Source organism: Vicugna pacos, chromosome 12, assembly GCF_048564905.1.
Source record: "Vicugna pacos chromosome 12, VicPac4, whole genome shotgun sequence".
NCBI classification, from domain to species: domain Eukaryota; kingdom Metazoa; phylum Chordata; class Mammalia; order Artiodactyla; family Camelidae; genus Vicugna; species Vicugna pacos.
The window spans coordinates 7,936,026-7,950,287 of record NC_132998.1 but is presented as its reverse complement, the minus strand read 5'-3'; the positions used below and the strand labels follow the sequence as shown (position 1 = coordinate 7,950,287).

Below are 14,262 nucleotides of genomic sequence, written 5' to 3'. Positions count from 1 at the left end.
CAAGCAGTTTTTTTTGTAATCTATTCGACGACTATTTCTTCAACATCTAGTATGTGCCAGGCACTAGGAAAACACTGGTAAACAAGACAGGCAGCAACCCTGCCTTTACGGGACATGTAGTGAGAGATGAGAAACCATTAACAAATTGATTTCCGATAATGTTAAGTGACTGTGCAACAAAGAATGCCTGGAGAGGGTCTACATTAAATTCTCACAACTATTCCGTGAAGCATAGAAACTATTGTAACTGCTGTTCTACAGATTAGGAAATTCAGGCATAAAAATGGTAAGAAACCCCCAACATAAGAAAAATGTTAAGAAACCTCCAAGGATTCGATCTTGGAGCCTCCTAGCGCCACAGCCATGCTCTAAACCACTGTGTCATAGTGCCATCTGTATCCAGTCCTCTGGTCAACCTTTCTTAGGCAGCTCCATATTCTCCTCTCCTAGAATTTCCAATACAATAAGGGACACTATTCCACTCTTTAATGTCCCTTATTCCCAAGGATAGACATGGACTCCTCCGTCCCTAGCCTCCCATATCCTCTTTTCCACTTATAGGATGGCCAACATTCACACAAGTAACAAGAGTGAGTCTCTGGTCCAACAAAGGACTCATATCAGGGGAAATCACTCTATTTCCCAAGTAGTTTCCTTCGTCCTGAATGGAGGTGATCAGAGCTTTCTGCTTAGGTCCTCACATCCAACTGCAGTTCCAGCCCTGCTTGAATAGCACCTGGGGATACAGTTGCCAGATTTAGCAAATAAAAATACAAGACATATAGTTAAATTTTATTTTCTCATGAACAATGAATAATTTTCAATGTATCTGTGTTTCAAACATTTCTTTCCCCAGAAAGATAAAGTGGTGCAAAATCCTTCTGGCCAAATATTTCATGGGACACACTTATACCAAATAATTACTTGTAGTTTATCGGAAATTCAAATTTTACTGAACATCCAGTATTTTCCTGGCAACTCTGTCTGGGGACCCTGTAAATAGGGAGCCTCACCTTCCAGAACTGATGGTCACCATCTAGGTGACAGACGCACAAAACCACTTAGGGACGAGCCAGTCAGATTTCATGTCCTCCTCCTGCCTCCGCCCTCAGCTCACAACAATGAGGAAAAAGCCTCTCCCCCTGTCTTGTTCAGATACCAACTCTATAGGGAAGTCATTGCCTGAGTCTAACTTTGATGCCTCACGTTGCACTCTCAGTCCAAGTATGTCTCACACAGTACTTGGTGGACTGGAGGTAAATGAGTTTGTGTCCTCCTTGGAAGGTCTTTTCTGCACTACAAGAATATTAACTATCCCATATGTCCCCAGTCCTGCTCTTCCCCGGGCTCCCTAACCCTAACTCCTTCCTGACTCTTAGTCCATTTCCTTCCCCTGCAAATGGGACTGCCCTCAGTTGGACTGTAAAGCTATAAAAATTCTTTTGGAGGACAGTTTGGCAATATGTTTCAAAAGCTCCAGAACTGCGCACATGTTTTCACTCAACAATTCCATTTCTAGAAGATGGTGCTCAGAAAAGCATAAACATACAAAGATATGAGCGCAATGATATCTGTCTCAGCAATATTTATAACAAAAAATATTTTAATTCCAATAATAGAAGATTTGGGGGTTCATCTTTAGTTTTTTTTTTTTATTGAAGTGGAGTCAATTTACAATGTTGTTAGTTTCAGGTGTACATCATAGTGACACAGTTATACGCATGTATATGTGCCTTTTCATATTCTCTTTCATTTTAGGCCAATACAAGGTATTGAATATAGTTCCCTGTGCTGTACAGTAGGACCTTGTTGTTTATCTGTTTTGTATATAGTAGTTGGTATCTGCGAATCTCCAGCTCCCATCTTTCCTCCCCAACTCCTTTCCCCCCTAGTAACCATAAGTTTGTTTTCTATGTCTGTGAGTGTGTTAAGATTGTTTAAAATTAGTACATTTCTATACGAGGCTACTATATGGATATTAAAATGATGCTTTAGAAGCCTACTTAATGTTACAATATAGTTTAATAAAGTGGAAAGCAAAAGTTATGAGCAATTTAGACAATATCATCCCATTTTTAGTTTTTAAAAATATGTGTGTGTATATATATATATATATATATATATATATATATATATATACAAACACATACACAGAGGGAAACCAGACATAATTAACATCAAAATGTTAATAGTTATTTTCATTTCTTCTGGATGCAAAATTCTCTGCAATTAACAGTGTTACTTTTGTAAATTGGAAAAGAAAATCAATGCGATTTTCAAGGCCCTCATTTATTGTGCCTTTAGAGTGATTTCCCTGCTTATCCTCTCCCCCTGGCAGCTTATTGCTAAGGAAGAGTTTATGAACAAGCAAGAATGGGCTTCCCAGGGAATGTAAAATGGTGCAGGCAAATGAAGGTGGCTCCAAGTAGAAAGAGTGGACAGTTTGCAAGAAACAGAACCATCATCTTGGGAGTCTAGGGGCCAGATCAGCACTTCTGATTGATTAGAGCGAGAGGCGAGAGATGTAGGTGCATTTCTACCCTAGGGCCACACGAGAAGATGACCAGCGAGCCAGGCTGCAGGTGAGAAAGAACCTCAGGAGAGAATATCAACATCTCGGGGATCCCAGGAGAAGAGCTATAAGTCAGGAGAAAAGTGACTAGACAGAAGCTTCCAGACCTAAAGCGGCATCAGACAAGACTCAGCAACTGAACGGCCAAAGCCAGACCACCTATTCCCTGCCCCATTCCTACCCTGGTCAGACCTCCCACCTGGAGCAAAGGCGCTCATGTCATATCAGGGGTGACTTATGCGAAAGAGAAAGGTTTGCAGTGAAGATTCTGGGAGGAGGAAGAGCAGTGTCTCCAGGAATCTTAGGCCCAGGAAGGAGCACCAGGCCACAGGAGAGACCAGCAATTGCTCAGTCATAACACAAGATGGGCACAGCGCCTTCCCTCCTCAACCGCCCCTCAAGTGCCTGTCTCTCCAGCTTTCTACCTGCAAACAACTCAGGTCAAGGCCGTAAGAACAGGCCCCAGAAGCTGAGTTCTGAGCAGCATGTCAGAGCCCTGGGTCCTTGAGTTGGGCAGGCAGGGGCCCCTACACAGACCACACCGAGTGGACCAGACCCCCGAGGCTGCAGCCCCCAGCTGCTCCCTCCTCCTTGAGAATCCCCAAGGATCAGGCCCTTATCTCCAAGAACTTGAGGGGGTCAAGGGCTCCAAAGGTATCTCTTTGTGAACCGCCTCACTGCCACTGTGATCTCCTTGTTCCTCAGAGTGTAGAAAAAAGGGTTGAACATGGGAGTGACAACCGTGTGGAAGAGGGCAAGGATCTGGTCCCTGTCCTGAGAGGAGCTTGCGCCTGGCCTCATATAGGCAATTGCCCCCGTCCCAAAAAGAGCACGACCACAAATAGGTGGGAGGAACTGGTAGAGAAGATTTTCCGTCGTCCCTGGGATGTCGTGACGCCAAGGATGGTGGCAAGGATACAAGGCATAGGATCTCATCGCCCCCGTGTGGTGAATCTCCAAATAGCCACTTTCAACGTCGTCCCCTCTATTTGAGCTCTGGGTGAGGAGATGGTAAAACGAAGGGGTTTGAAGATCTTCTACTTGTCCAAACTCCAGTCTACAGAGGAGGAAACTGAGGTCTAGAAAAGCTCATTCCATTTCCACAAGATCGCTCAGTGACTTTAAGGCAGAGCTGAGCCCAGTAATAACACGCGTCACTCACAGTGCATGGCGCTGTGGCAAAAATCACTTCACCTGATCCTGACACAATGAGGTTTAATTAACCCCACCCTACTGATGAAACGGGAGAGGTGAAGTGTCTTGTCCAAGGTCACACAGCCCGGCAGGAGAAGAGCCAGAACTCAGACACAGTCTGTCCCCAGGGCCAGTGTAACTGAACAGTATAAACCCCCTCCCAGCCTCTAAACCCAACACCCACCCTGAGTGTCCCTATAACATGTCTTCATCTAAATCACAGAAAAAGATGCCTTGGAAATACCGGCTCTAATTCCTTCACGTTACAAAAGAGGAAACAGATGGAAGGGAGATGTGCTGTTCCACAGTCACCAAGGGTCAGAGCCCGGGCTAGAGCCCCCATCTCCAGGCTCCTCGTCCAGTGCCGCCCCTGGGCCTCTGTCCTACTGCAGCTCTGTGTACACACATGTGTGCCTGCATGTGTGTGCATGTGTCCCTGTGTGTTACATACGTGTGTGTGTGCAGGGACCATCCTACAGTGGGAAGGGTAGCCAACAAAGCCCCAGGGTAATCCCCACCAGTACCAGGACCTTCTCAGATCAGCACCTGTCCCTCTGCAGAGCCTTGAAGTCAGAGTCAGAGATGAAAGAGTTTAAAGGAAGAAAGGGGCCGTGGGTGGGGCAAGGTTCCACAGCTGGGGCCCTGAGGGATGGAGGGTGCTTCAGTGGGTGTAGTGTCAGGGACCTACTGCCAAAAAGCCCAGTGTGCAAGACTCAGAGGGACACAAGAAGCCACTAGATGGTCAGACATCCTATTAATAGTCAGAGCTCAAGCCACACACCCCCTGCTGCCCCCAGGACAAGAAGCCCAGGGACACAAAAAAGGACCTGCCTCAACCAAGAAGCCTTCTCCATGCCCCCGCGCAGCAGCAGAACTCACTGTCTGGGCCTCTACATGGATCGGCCCTGCACACTCAGTTAGAAGCGAGTCCCTAATTCTAGACCCAGAAGGTCCAGGTTAAAAAAAGCCTCTCTCTCTCCCTCTCCCTTACACAGATGGAAGGCACCTGTCATGTTGTGAGCCCCACATGACAGAAGTGACGTCCATTTACTCAAGGGGAGGGCATTGCACGAGGGCCAGAGCATCAGGAGGCAGTGTGTCTGGGGGCCGGCTAGGGGCTGCCTGCCACACGTGCGCAGCCCTGTGACGCAGACACGGCCCGAGCATCTGCTGAGTCTAGCCCTAGGCTGGGTAATCACTGCGGCTAATTCTCATCCTCCGCCTAGTTAGTGAGCCAATTAATTAGCTCTTTGCAGGTGAGAAGGCTGAGGCCAAGGGGTGCGATGGGTGTGACTTGCCGAGATCCCGCTGGTCAGGATCAAGCCAGGATGCGAACCCAAGCCTCTGACCCCAAGGCCAGTGCCGCTTCTACCTCAGCTGTCTGCCATTGACCCTTCCCCGGCTAGCTTCTGGGCTTCACCACAGACAAGCGTGTAACCGTGGGCACGTGGTTTAAGCTCTCAGACACTTGGTCTTCTCACCTGCAAAATGAAGATAATTCCTGCCTCATCGGGTTGTTGTAGGAATTAAGTAACACAGTGTAGGAGGAGCGCTCAGCACGACATCTGGGGTGTGACGAAGGTCAGCGTCACGTCACGTGGCTCGGGGGAGACAGAGGAGGCGAGCTCACCAGCCCATGTCCACCCTGGTCTGGGAAGACAGCAAGATTTCAAAGCCAAAGAAAATTACCCAAAGGATACCAAGGTCGAAGAAAGTAGAGGATTGAAGGAAAAGTACCTTGAAAGTTACTACTTTGAGTGGAGGGAAGGTTTAGGAGGCCCCCCCACCCAGCCTCGAGGGCAAGGAGCCGTCTTCCTTGGTCACATCCTGCCACCTTCCTCCGAAGAACACTTCTACTCAGGTGAAAACAGAAGTTGGTCGGCTGCAATATCTGGGGTGTGTGTTGATGGGGGAACCTGTGGGGAGCCAAGGAGAGGGAAAACGAACTGAAGAATAACATGAAAATGAGAGAAAGGGGCCTCGTGGCTGTCAGCCAACCCCAAAGATGAAGCTGGTCCCATGTTGCGCTGAAAACAGCAGGATTAGACCCGGGAAGCCAGAACTGTAGCAGCCTCCACCCCAGAGATCATGAAAACAACAACAACAAAAACCACGTGAGGCCAGGAAATCCGTGTGCCTGAACCCCAGCCCTTCTGGACTCTCGCAGGCCGAGCTCCCTCCATGGAGGACACAGGGCGCAGCGCTCGGGGCTCCCAGAGCTCTGGAGAGAGAGCTTGGGCAGGAGGCCGGCCTCTCCACGCCCCTGAGATCCTGTCGGCTCTGAAAGTCTCGGCACTCTCTTGCAGACGTCCACACGCAACTGAATGACTAACAAAAACTTCCTCCCCAGGGTTGCTGAGTAAGTCCTAGCTCCCCAGGGTCAGCCAGGTCTCGCCCAGGCCTGCTCCGTGGAGCTGGAACCCCCAGGGCGCCCGCGACAGTGATGACCTCCCAGTGACACGTCTCCCCAAGTGCAGCGGCGATCACAGCCGCGGTAACGCCTCCATTATTTTTGTCCCACAACACTAAAAAAAAACAAGAAAAGAAAAAGTTTTCAGCCTAGCTAGCAATGAATAGAGCACTTCAGCAATTTCCTTTCATCATCTCACTTGGTCTTCACATGAGCCCTAGAGACAGGCCCCGCAATCGTGACCACCATGTTTCAGTGGCAGGAAAACTAAGGAGCCACGTGGCTGCAAAGCCCCTTGGCCAACGAGGGTGGAGCCGGGACTTCAGACCAAGAAGCCAAGTTCCTGGCTCCCGGTCCAGGACACCCTGATACACCACCCAGTCCTGCCCATCTCGGGGGCCCCTCTCCTACCAGCTCTGTCCCCACGTCTGTGACCTATCCTCTGAAAGCCCAGCTCCTTCCAGCACCAAGAGGCCACAGTGTCCTACACAGCAGCCCAGGAACAGCCGGCCTCCCCTGAGGGTCCCTCGACTCCATCACCCCCTGCCCCCCGCACCCCCAGCCGGGCTTCTGGAGCAGGAACCAGGGCACCTCATGGGGAGGTCACTGGGCTCCCTCACTGCCTCCGTCACACCCCCCAACTCTGCCCAATAAACTGCCTCTCCTGCCTCCCGCTCCCCTCCCAGAGCTGAGACTCCCCGTTTACACGTGTCGAAGTCGTGCCTTGTTTTTCGCTGAACAGTGTAAGTAGCTGACCCAAGACGTGTCAACGAGACAAAACAAAAAGATGGTAAAAATTAAAAGTAGGAACAAAGGAAATAAAGAGAAAGAAAATAAATCTTAAAAAAGGAAAAAGAAATTAGGGGTATAAAATGGAACCAGAAATAAAACTTAAACAGGCAAAATACAAGACCTACGCCCTTCCTAAGGGTGGGCTACAAGCTTGGCTCAACAGCGAACCCAAAAAGGAGAGTGCGGTCAGGCCCAGAGTTCACGGTGTCCGTGAGACAAAGCAGAGACAGGCTGCTCAGGGCAGGACAGCCATTCTCGGAGCCAAGACCGGACAGAAGGTTCTCCCAAGGACACCCCTAGAGAGACGACTGTGCCTCACGTCCTTACCGTTGCCTTAAAAGTGAGTTTCCTGGGATGGCTTCTCATAACGGTCCTCGACCCAGGGGATGCCGTCGCACCAGAGGACCTCAGCAGCTGTGGGGGCGACGGGAGGCAGCGCGCGCCCTGCTCTGTCCTGCCGGAGCCGCATCTGGGCAGGAGCGCCCCGTCTCGGTGTGACTGACGTTTGGAGCCAGATCATCCTTTGTTATGGGGGCTGTTCTCGCCTTGCAGGGCAGTCAGCAGTATCCAGACGTCCCTCGGGGGACAAGATCACCCCCAGTTGAGAACCACTGATCCAAGGGTAGAAATCATTCCTTTTATTTCCTTTTTAATATGGAGCGGCAAAGAGGAATTTGGTTGCATTTTTATTATTTTTTACAGCTTTATGAGTATAATCTATGTACCCTAAAATCCCCTCATTTTTTAGGGTTTTTTGGGGGGGTTAGTAATTAGGTTTATTTATTTATTTTAAGAGGAGGTATTGGGGATTGAACCCAGAACCTCATGCATGCTGAGCACACACTACCACTGAGCTACACCCTTCCCTTAAAATCCACTCATGTAAAGTACGCAGTTCAGTGGGTTTTAGAATATTCACAGGACTGTGTAACCGTCACCACTATCTAATTTTAGAACAATTTTATCACTTCAAAAAGTAACTCCTTACCCCTTAGCAGTCACTTCCCATTCGTCCCTCCCCCTAGTGTCTCCTCCATGGTTTGCCTCTTCTGGACGTTTCACATGAATAGAGTCATGTAGTATGTGGTCTTCTGGGCCTGACTTCTTCCACGTAGCCTGACGTTTTCCAGGTTCATCCACGTTGTAGATGCATCAGTATTTATATCCTTTTTATTGGCACATAATGCTCTGTTGTATGGATGTATCATATTTTATTTATCCATTCATCAGTTTTAAGGGGGTTGGTTTGTTTACTTTGGGACTACTGTGAATAACCCTGCCATAAACGTTCATGCACAAATTTTTGAGTGGAGATGTGTTTTCAGTTCTCTTGGGCATATACCTGGGAATGGAATTGTTGGTGTGGTAGATTAATATTTTGACCAGTTGCCAGTCTTCCAAAATACCTGCACCAATGAATGATAGTTCTAATTTCTCCACATCCATCTCACTATTTTCTTTATTTTTTATTTCAGTCATCCTAGTGGGTGTGAAGTGGCATCTCGTGGTTTTGATTTTCATGTCCCTAGTGAGTAATGATGTTGAGCCTGTTTCGTGTGCTTATTAACCATTTGTTTATCTTCTTTAGAGAAATGTCTTTAAATCTTTTTCCCATTTTTCAATTGGGTTATTTAGCTTTTTTATTGTTCAGTTATAAGACTTCTTTATAAATCTGGGATACAAGTCTCTTATCAGATAATGGTTTGCAAATGTTTTCTCCTATTATATAGGTTGTCTTTTCACTTCATTGATGGTGCCCCTAGAAGCACAAAAGGTTTTAATTTTGATGAAGTTCAATGTACAGGTGTTTACATCTATAAATTCCCTTCTTTGGCACATTGGTTATTTAGGAACATATTGTTTAATTTCCACATATTTGTGAATTTCCCAAATTTCCTTCTGTTATAGATTTATTTAATTCCATTGTGGTCAGAGAAGACACTTTGTATAATTTTAATCCTTTTAAATTGATTGAACCTTATTTCTGGCTTACTGTGTGGTCTGTTCTGGAGGCTGTTTCATGTGCACCTGAGAAGAATGTGTTCTGCTGCTGGGGGACGCAGTCTGCAGGTGTCTGTTAGGTCTTGTCGGTTTACACTGTTGCTCTGGTCTCTCTCCTGTTTTCTTGTTCAGCTTCCAGTAATGAGAGCAGAGTATCAGAGCCTCCAGCTGTCACCGCTGATCGGCTGTTTCTCCCTTCAGTTCTGTCTGGATTTGTCTCCTGTGTTTTGAGGCTCTGTTGTTGGGTAGCTGTACTAACATCAGACAAAAGGGTTTAAGACGCAAGTTAATACTAGAGATAAAGAAGGCTCTTGTAATGATGAGAGATTCAATATATCATGAAGGAAATCATAGACATTAAGTGGAAATAAATGAAATAGAGAATGAAAAAAACATTGAGAAGTTCAAGACAAAAAGTTGTCTTTGAAAAGACAAAATCGACAGACTTCTAGCTAGATTGAACAAGACAGAATCAAAGTATTAAAATGAGGAATGAAAGATGGGACATCACCACCAAACTTACAGGGGAAAAAGGATTGTAAGGGAGTGCTCTCTGTCTAGAAAGTCCAATGTTTGGCCTTCCTGGAGGAACATCCTTTGATCACTTTTTTTCCCCTGTATATGGGCCATTTTTTTGCATGTCTCACAATATTTCGTTAAACTCGACATTTTAAATAATATACACAGCAGCCCTGGAGCTCAGAGTGTCATCCCCTCAAGGATTAGTTTTGCCGTTTGTTGCTGCTGCTGCTGCTGTTCGTTTGTGTGACTTTCCAGAAGTAATTCTATAAAGTCTGTATTCTGTGCCATGTGAGGCCACTTGGCTAGCTTAGGGGTCAGCTAATAACTGAAGAGCAATGTCCTTACATGCCTCTGACCATTACGTGTCCCAGCCCTTCCGAGGGGCTGTTCCGTGGGCTGGAGCAGTTTCCAGCTCGGCCTTAACCCTCCCTTCTGCTCACGCGCAGCCTCAGTTCCCCCGGAAGTGAGGGGTGTGCAGCCCTGAGCACGAGTGTCGCTGACTGACCAGTGCCCTGAGGATAGGGCTCTCCTCACTGACCAAATGAGGACAAGCCCTGCGAGCGGGCTTTTCCGGGGATCTCCCAGAAAGGTCAACCCGTGACACCTCTCTGGGGGTCAGCTCTCTGGGGCCGCCTCAGGAGCCAAGCAGGACTGGCGCTGCTTGGGTGAGGAGCGAGGTCACAAGTTTTTGTGATACGAATACGTTTTTCCATTGTTTTTAGTGCCTTTCTTGAAAAAGGAAATGCAATTTTGACAGTGGTTCAGAACATACAGAACCAGAAGTTAACTTTCTACAATTGTCACAAATGATTGCACTTTTTGTCTACAACCTGCATGTGGCAGGCAAGGCCCCCCAGAGGGTGACAGAGGACTAGTCTCTCACTTTTCAGACTGTGGGTATATTAGGAAATGAAGAAATGCCAGAACAGAGTTACTAAAATGTTGTTGTATTTTAGGTATTTTTTTAACCACCCAAACTTTGAATACAGCCAGTAAATACAAAGGCACGGCGACCTTGTGTAGCAGTAACAGCAGTCTACAGCTGAGCCCGTCGCGAATGCAAAGCCCAGGTCAATAAGCTCACCCGGTTGCCAGAGTGACACGACCCTTCTTTTCTGTCCTGCTGGCGATTTCTTTGCCCCCATGGGAGGAAGGGAATGAGAATTCGGATAAATCAACCTCAAGTTCTCTCTTGCCAGGAGAGCACCTGCAGCTCAGCAGATCAGCATGGTGGCTCCTCCCAGCAAACCCAAGGAGGTGGGGACAAGTGCATCCTGCTCCACACAGAGCAGTATCTCAGCCCCTGCCAGCATCCTCCTGCCCTCCCCCAGGCCTCCCCAGGGGAAAAAGTCACTCCCGGTGCCACAGTGGAGATCTGCACCATTCCTTGCTGTCTGGCCGGGGAACTATGGCAGAGCGGTCGAGAATAAAAGGACTAGACGTGCTGCTTTATCTAAATAACTCATTTCCCTGCATCACACGAGCAAAGGAGCGCTTGTAGACCTAGATCTTAAGATGGAAAGGGTTTCTTGTGGCGCCTTCTTCTTTCTCAACCCATGTTCAAACTTCAGATTTTAGCCAAAAGCTAATAGAAGTTTTCCTCTGTCCAGATTTTACCAGATCCAAAGTGGAGAGGAGCTCCCTGATTTCATAAATGGAGTAGATGCTGTGTGCTGTAGCCAGTTTCCCCACAAGTTATCTAAAAAGCCAGCACATCTCACCATAGCAGGGATTACTCTTTCTCCCAAGTCCATAAATTCTGATTTCATATTGAGAAAGCATATACTGCAATGGAAAAAAGACAGTCTCTTCAGCAAGCGGCGTAGGAAAAGCTGGACAGTCGCATGTAAATCAGTGGAGTTGGAACACTCCCTCACACCATATACAAAAATAAACTCAAAATGGATTGAAGACTTAAATCTGACATGACACCATGAAAGTCCTAAAAGAGAACGTAGGCAAAACATTCTGAGACAGTAAATCGTAGCAGTATTTTCTTAGTTCAAACAAATGGATTTAATCAAACTTAAAAGCTTTTGCACAGCAAAAGAAACCATCCACAAAATGAAAAGACAACCTATGGAATGGGAGAAAATATTTGCAAACGATGCGACCCAGGGGGAGAGGGTGTAGCTCAAGTGGTAGAGCACATGCTTAATACACATGAGGTCCTGGGTTCAATCCCCAGTACCTCCTCTAAAAATAAATGAATAAATAAACCTAAATATGTCCCCCAACAACAACAACAACAACAAAAACCCAAACAGATGTGACCCACAAAGCCTTAAATATACAAACAGTTCATACAACTCAATTTCAAAAGAACAACCCAATCAAAACACAAGCAGAAGACCTCAATAGACGTTTCTCCAAAGAAGATATATACATGGCCAACAGGAACATGAAAAGATGCTTAACATCAATAATTACTAGAAAATGCAAACCAAAACTAATGAAGTATCACCCCTCACACCTGTCAGAATGGCCATCATTAAAAATTTTACAAATAATAAATGCTGGAGAGGGTGTGGAGATTCCTACACTGTTAATGGGAATGTAAATTGGTGCAGCCACTATGGAAAACAGTATGGAGATTTCTTTTAAAAAATATAAATAGAGCTACCATGTGATCTAGCAATCCCATTCATGGGCATGAATCTGGAAAGGACAGAAACTCTAATTCAAAAGGATGCATACACCCCAATGTTCATTATATATATAATGGAACACTATGCAGCCATAAAAAATGAAATACTGCCATTTGCAGCAACATTGATAGACCTAGAGATTATCATACTAAGTGAAATAAGTCAAACAGAGAAAGAGAAATGTTACATGATATCACTTACACGTGGCCTCCAAAAAATTATACAAACAAATATATACACAAAACAGAAAGAGACTCACAGACACAGAAAACAAACGTTACCAAAGGCGAAAGGGATAAATTAATAGTATGGGATTAACAGATCAAATTATGCATAAAATAGATAAGCAACAAAGATTTACTGTACAGCCCAGGGAACTATATTCAATATCTTAGAATAACATGATAGAAAATAATCTGAAAAAATGTACATATATACATAAAATACATATAACTGAATCACTTTCCTGTACACCTAAAACACAGTATTATTTGTAAATCAATTATACTATAATAAAATTTTTCAAGATTATATTTTAATAAAAAGTAAACTTGTTTCCTAAAAAAATACATATTCTCCCTAATATTAAGATTTTGATGCTATTCCTTGAAAAATGATAACCTAACATAACTGTCCTAAGGAACACATGCCTTCTTCCCAAGCCCACACTCACTCTGCTGGGCTCCTCAGCCCCTCCCAGGTCAGGTGCCACCTTCAAATTTCAATCCACAACCCTCTTCCCGGACAGAAGAGAAAAAGAGATCTCAGTACATTTTAACACATGTCATAGTTGCCATTGTAACTCATATCCAGTGGCTTCCATTACTTTAGCTATGAAATACCAAACACCGCATCTGAACATAAGAGGGTACGTGCAGAGGTCACACAAGAAACCTACGGATCAGGAAGGGCACGTTGGTTCACCGGAGGACACACACTCTTCTTTCCCTCCCCTGCCCGCGCCTTGCGAGTGTCCTTGGGACCGGAGGAGACCTAAGCTGAAAGCCGGCCAGCTGCGGTGCAGAGCAGGCGTTTCAGCGCAGCTGTACCTTCAGACGGTGAAAAGGCTGCCTCGGATCACCAGGAACGATGTTTACACCAGACTCTCTGACCCTTACTCCAGCCCTGAGCCTCGCCCCATTCCTGAAGCTGAGGGCCCGACCCCAGCCCCTGCCCCAGTCCCAGGAACTGTCTCATCTGATCCTCCAGCCTTGACCCACGCTCACTGACCAGGCCTCTGCCTGTCTCGTCTACCACTTCCATCCAGGTACACCTCCTGCCACACCGCCCCTGTATGGGTGCGGGGCAGCAAACATAGCACCAGCCGCCCCAGTGCCCGGGGCGCCCGGGACGGGGAATTCCCGTGAACTAGTGCATCTCACACCTGTGTGCTGCTGAGCAGGAGACGTGACCAGGGCTGGATGCGGAAGCCCATAAGGGAGCCACCCAGTGAAGTCGGGGAAGAGGGGAGGACACCTAAGGATGGGATGCTTACATTGAGATCCGAGGGATTAAGCAGGGGCTGGAGGGAGTGGGGCAACTGACAGTGTTCCAGGTAGAGCTAATAGAGGCAGTAGAATCCCAGTAAGATTGGGAACTGGGTGTGGAGAGAAAGGAGTTTAGGACGGTTTCCAGGTTTTTGGCATGAGCAGCTGATGGAGTGAGGGACGGTAGAGGGAAATGCCTTTTGTAACACAGGCGAAAACTGCTTTGAACTCTTTAGGTCTGAGGTGACATGGCGGCATTGAGAACCCAGAGGCAGTTGGAAGTCCAGATCTGGAAGTCAGAAAAAGAGGGAGCCTGGAGATACAGATTTGGAAGTCACCACCTTTAGCTGGTAAATTCCAAGCACACAGGTGTATGAGATCACCTAGGGAAGGAACAGCGAGGAGCGAAGAGCTGGAGGAAGCCCAGTTTAATTAGAAACCCAGTGCAAGTTTTCTCCGAAATGCTGGCTGACACGTGTCTCAGGCTCTTGGGAGGGGGCTCTGGGCGAGCATCTCTGTATCCAGCAAAACCTATGCTCCTGGTTCTCCGCCTGCCCGTCTGTCTGCCCTCGGTTATGCTGTCCTTCTGGCCGCCCTTTGAGAATGTCTCACCAGTCGTCCCCACTCAGTCACGGG

At 46.9% G+C, this 14,262-nt stretch overlaps 1 protein-coding gene and 1 non-coding gene across 2 annotated transcripts in view; one reads left to right on the top strand and one right to left on the bottom strand.

Moving 5' to 3' along the window:
• Positions 1–14,262, bottom strand: part of LOC102526535 (mitochondrial inner membrane protease ATP23 homolog) — a 272,864-nt gene that overhangs the window by 193,359 nt on the left and 65,243 nt on the right. The gene's annotated exons all lie outside the window — the stretch shown is intronic.
• Positions 11,612–11,687, top strand: TRNAI-AAU (transfer RNA isoleucine (anticodon AAU)). The gene has a single exon. It is a non-coding gene; the product is annotated as a tRNA-Ile (tRNA).